General features: G+C 34.6%; 1 protein-coding gene across 2 annotated transcripts in view; it reads left to right on the top strand.

Moving 5' to 3' along the window:
- LOC117172485 overlaps window positions 1–5,748 on the top strand; it is a 51,093-nt gene that overhangs the window by 1,204 nt on the left and 44,141 nt on the right. The window lies entirely within an intron of this gene.

A 5,748-nucleotide genomic window follows, 5' to 3' on the forward strand; every position in this document is an offset into this window, starting at 1 on the left:
ATTTAGAGTTTCAGTGATTTTCATGAATTTTAAAATGTATTATACATGAGAAAATAGGACGAGTTTCTAAATATTTAAAATGTTGAACATAATTTAAAGTGATTTGAAACTTAGAATTTACTCGCAATTTTCTATAAAATGTCAGCAAATTATTGTTATTTTTCACCTATCTTCCCTCAGAATAAAGTTAGAAAGTCACAGAAATAATTTTTTAAGCAATAAAATGTTATTTATCATAAAATTATTTTAGAATAATGTTTAGGAAGGTGCAATTTTGCACTTTATTTCAACTTTTCACTTAGATAGTAATTAATGGAAGTCAGTAAACATCATTGTTTAGACAATTTATTATTGCTCAGAAATATCTTTTCTTAAATTGCAGAAAAGTTGCGGTTATTCACGGAGTTTTTAACTTTTCTTTGGTTTTTTATTTACGAACAAATAATGAATAAACAATATGGATTAACTTTTTTTAAACCATTCGTTTTCTTTTTTGTGTAGATATTTTCATGGAGAAAATATAATTTCCTTGGCTAGTAGTTCATCATTACTTTTTCAAAATCCAGATAATTCGTTGAAATTTGCATTACTTTGTGAAAAACGAATCTTTTCGCTGAAAATTCATAAGACTTAAAAATCCATTTTTTTGGTTAGAAATTTACTTTTTCGTTTAAAAATGTGTCTTTTTTTGTTTAAAATTGATCACTGGTCACATAGAACTACTTAGAAAATATTAAGAGTAGTTCAAATATGAAGCTTAGAATTCTTTCACATAAACAACTGTATGTAGTAAATTTTCTAACATTATCAGAAAACTTATGGCGATATAAATTTCTTATTTTCCTCAAGAGAAAATTCACTTATCGGTCAAACAGATTTCGTTTCTGTCTAACATTCCTCTCAGCTTTAATATTTTTGCATCTTGTTATTTTTATTAGTAAAACTTTTTCTTAAGTAAGATTGTCCCGTGTCCACCACACAATAAACAGGTAAGGTTTTATTATGACCTTCCACACAAAAAACGTTTACCCTATTTCACAGATGACCTCGCAGGATTGTACCATATTTGCGCGCATAAATGGTAATAATTCCGTATTAATAAGGGAACTTTGCGAATTCCATTTTTTTAACACAGATTGTGAGTTTCAGCAAAATATATATTATTATAAATATTAAATTATTAAATTTTCCAATATAATTACAGATAACCACCAATGAAACACGAGAATAGAAACAATCATTATCCTTTCAAATTGGATTTGAAGCGAAACTAACAAATGAATATTCCATTTTTACATTCTCCTCAGAGAAGGTATTAGATTTATGAAAAATTTGATCCCCCCCCCAGTTTTTGTCAAATGTCCACGTTATGAGACCCCCTGAATCCGAAAAACAGGTTTTTACAAATGCGTCTGTTCATCTGTATGTCTCTTTGTCTTTATGTATGCATGTGTGTATGTATGTATGTATGTTTGTATGTATGTATGTATGTATATATGTATGTATGTATGTATGTATGTATGTATGTATGTATGCATGTGTGTATGTCTGTCTTTGAAAACGATAAATTTTGAAAAATTAATCTATTAGATTGGCCTTTAGTACACTTGTTTAGTGTCCTAAACTAAAGGTCAAGTTCGTTAGCCAGCCATTTTGGATGAAAATTCAAAAAGTTATAACATTCTCAAAACTCAAAAAACAAACTAAAATGAACAATTTAAGCCAAACAACGATTATAATAATAATAACTTTTTCAATTTGGTCAAAAAGTTGAAAATTGAAAATTTGATCCCACAATAAATTTTTGAAACCACATTTTTTCAAGATGTAAAAAGTCTATGCACGTTTGTTCATAGTACTTCAAAACTTTAGCAATTTCTCCTTAAGTCTTTTTTCTATAAAAAGAAAATTATCAGAGTTAATGCATTTTCAAAATAAAAAAAAAAAATTAAACGAACATTTTAAGCCAAACAACGCAGCATATGAAAAAAAAGTCATAAGAAGAAAAAATTTTGCTTTTTGAAAGCCCTAAAATATTATTATAACAACTTTTTTAATTTGGTTGAAAAGTTGAAAATTACAAATTTGAACGTATCAAAAAGTTTTAAAACCACATTTTTTTAAGATTTATGAACTCTATGTACAGTTGTTCATAGTCATAGAAAACTCAAACAATTTATCTCCATGACTTTTTTTTATAAAAAGAAAATTATCAGAGGTAGAGCATTTTCAAAATCCAAAAAAAACTAAAATGAACATTTTAAGACAATCAACGGATTATATGAAAAAAGTCAGAAGAAAAACTTTGCTTTTTGAAAGCCCTACAGGACTATGATAACAACTTTTTTAATTTGGTTGAAAAGTTTAAGATTCCAAATTTGATCGTACCAAAAACAATGAAACATCCAAAAATTCCATTTTTTGGTCCAACTATGCAAGATATGAAAAAAATAAAAAAGCTCAAATTGCGCGCCCTGGAAAGAACTACAAATTTATAATGAATCACTTTTCGATATAAGCTACATAGGCTCCTATATAAGACCCTATATAGGTTCCTGCCTTAGACCCTATGCAGATGCACAGTAGTATTTATTTAATCGTAGAAAACAATATTAAAATTTTTTAAAAATTATAAAAACAAGTAAATAAGAATTAGTATGATTTATATTTTATGCATATTATGAATTGTAATGATATACATTTATTGGAATGATACATGTTTCAGAGCAGCTTAGAATACAATTTAATGCAAAATAAATAACAAATACAAAAATAATCATGATAAAGACAAATGGTTAATATTTTTCAATTTTTGAATAAGTAATCCCTGACAGAGTTACATACAAATGTTTTATAATTGATATAAAAGTGTTGTGTATTACGTAGAAAAGCTGACATGTTGGACAAAATCGAGTGCGAAGCACAAGATACGTGAAGAGAATGTGTTCGTTAAATTTTAAAATGTTTGCGCAAAAATGTACGAAAATATAAAGACCGAGCGCGTAGATTAAGCTACAAGGAAAAAAGAACATAATTACTAAATTCTTTAAAACTGATATGAAAATTATGTCTATTCTTTTACTTTCAAGCGTTATCCATCGCTTGAATACAAAATTTATATACTCCCGAGTCGAAGTTTCGTCGTCAGTTTCAACTTCTTTAAACGTAAGCTTTATTCAATGTAAGGTGAAAATATTAAAAACCGTAGTTTCAACTTCTTTCACGTTCAACGCCGCAAACTGACAAAGGTGATTTTACTGATTTAACCTTCATTTTAACTTCAAACCATCTTATCTCATTTCACCTTCTCTTTCGCAGTGATGATTGTTTTCAGGAGAGTTACTCAATTGTAATAAATTTAATTTTTAATACACACTTCACCCACCCGAAGAAAAGGGCTAAAGTGGAGTATAGATAAATTAGAAAGCTCAATATACTTTTTTAAGCGCATACTTCTCATTTCGACTTCAGGTATGCAGGCAGTTAACTAATTATTTCATTTCACAAATCATTCTTTGCACCCTTTCAAAAAAATCTGTTTTTCATCTGTCTGTTTCCAGCTTTTTTATGCTATTTTTATATATTCATGTTTTTATTGTTCAAATTTTCAAATACAATACTTAGCACTTTAGAAAAGTATATATTTATATTCTCATGATTGCAGTACTTTTATACAAGTATTGAGCTAACATATTAGCTTCAGGTGACAGTAAAGGGGTTACATTTGAATATATATATATATTTATATAACCCATTTGGTTCGGTTTTGATTCCTCTAGAATCAAACCGAAGGGCCTATGACAAAGCCACCGAACGCGTCCTCGAGTTGCGGATAGAGTGTCCCTGTACCAAGGGTTTCTGCTGAATATGGTTACAAAAATAAATAGGCAGTTTTGGACAATTGTCCAGGGGTGGTCCCGAAGGAATTAGCCCCCAAGCGGAGGTGTGAAAACCGTGCCGAAAGCTGAATGGCACCTGGGTGAGGTGTCTAGAACGGTGACTCTGGGATACCGGGCGACCTCTCAGATTACGCAGCCTTATCCTTGCATGCGGGGCTCCACAAGGATGGACGAACCCCTTTCCCTAGCTTTTCGTGGGAACAACAATGACAACACCAGAAATAGTTGTAGTAAGTGCGGTTCAAAACAACAGAACGCGCAGGGCTCCCGACAATGGGTCGGCCAACAATGCCGACCAATCTATAGCTGGGGGAGCCAATGAAAATGAATTCAATGCGATGGATCGGCGGGATCTCGCAACCTTTGGGTGGACGGAGCGACTAAATCACGACTTGCTAGAGTGCTACGATGCGAGTGTGGCCCCTGGACGGGGTTACACGGCACATATGCATGTTCTGTGGTGCGAGAAACACCCGGAGCTGTCGCACTTTTCGCAGCAACGTCTGCGAAACCATGCTGAACTACTCCGTGAAAGGGGCTATGTTAGCAGAACGCCTACTCTACCACAGCTAGAACAAGCCGGCAACAAAGAAAGAGAGGTGACACTAAGACCAACCGCAGGCAGGCATCCAATAGAAGAAGAGCGATGCTTTACGACCCGGAGAAACATCAACACCAAGGTTTCTCTCCAGCCTAAAGATCTGGCTGTAATGGATGACGAGCTTCGTGGACATTTTTTCGGAGAATCCGACTTCTGTGCTATCAATTATTGTGTGTATAATGCAGCGAGAGCTTTGGCCGATGCGAACCGTAAAACAAAACCAACGGCTGATCATAAGACCAAAAGACGAATGCATCAACTTGCCATAAAGATAGGCTGGGCAAGACAGTACGCGTCCCGCATTCAGTGTGTGATTGACTACATCACATCTGGCAGGAATTTTACCGCCAAGGTTCGAAAGTTCGCGCGCGAACTCCGGACCCGTTATCACACACTTAACAAGTCAAAGCTGCTGACCATCAGACGGCGTATTGTTGAGAGAATACGGATACTATCCGACGCTAAGAGAAATCTAGAGCCGAGGGAGAGGTGGGTCAGAGAAAATCAACAGTTTCTCTCTGACTCACCTAGACTCTTCCAAGACACTCCAGTTACTGTCGAACACCCACCCAAACCAGAGGAGGTCGAAGTATTTTGGAGAGTAGTCTACGAAATTTAACATAGACTGGACGAAGACTCAGAAAATATAAAGAGCTTCAAGGAGTTATGTGTTGCCCTCATAACACGTGATAAAGAATGCCCACCCATCACTACCGAGGAGGTGAAAAAAGCATTAAGAGGGATGAAGAACTATTCCGCACCGGGACCAGATTGTATCAAAACCTTCTGATGGAAGAAGTTTTCTTCAACCCATCAGCATTTGGCCCGTATTTTCACCTCATATTTGAAGTCGGAAGAGCCGATTCCAGAGTGGTTGCTGGAAGGGCGCACAATACTTCTGCCGAAAGTAGGCAACTTAGCTGACCCGAAAAAATTAAGGCCAATAACTTGTCTGAACACGCTTTGTAAGATATTCAGAGCTATCCTAAATGATAGAATTGTTCGGGTAATTGGACCTATGTGGCAAGAAATGTATGAACAACGAGGCTCAAAGAAAGGCGTAGCCGGATTTCGGAAGAACCTGCTCATCGATAGATGTGTCTGCAAAGATGGAGCATTCTACCAGCGTGACCTATCGATGGCCTCGATTGATTATCGGAAAGCTTTCGATTCGACATCCCATAGACTTATCATCTGTCTTTTGGAAATCTTAAAGGTTCATCCGCAAATATTTGGGTGCATAGAGAG

Source organism: Belonocnema kinseyi, chromosome 1 (assembly GCF_010883055.1).
Source record: "Belonocnema kinseyi isolate 2016_QV_RU_SX_M_011 chromosome 1, B_treatae_v1, whole genome shotgun sequence".
Classification (NCBI taxonomy): domain Eukaryota; kingdom Metazoa; phylum Arthropoda; class Insecta; order Hymenoptera; family Cynipidae; genus Belonocnema; species Belonocnema kinseyi.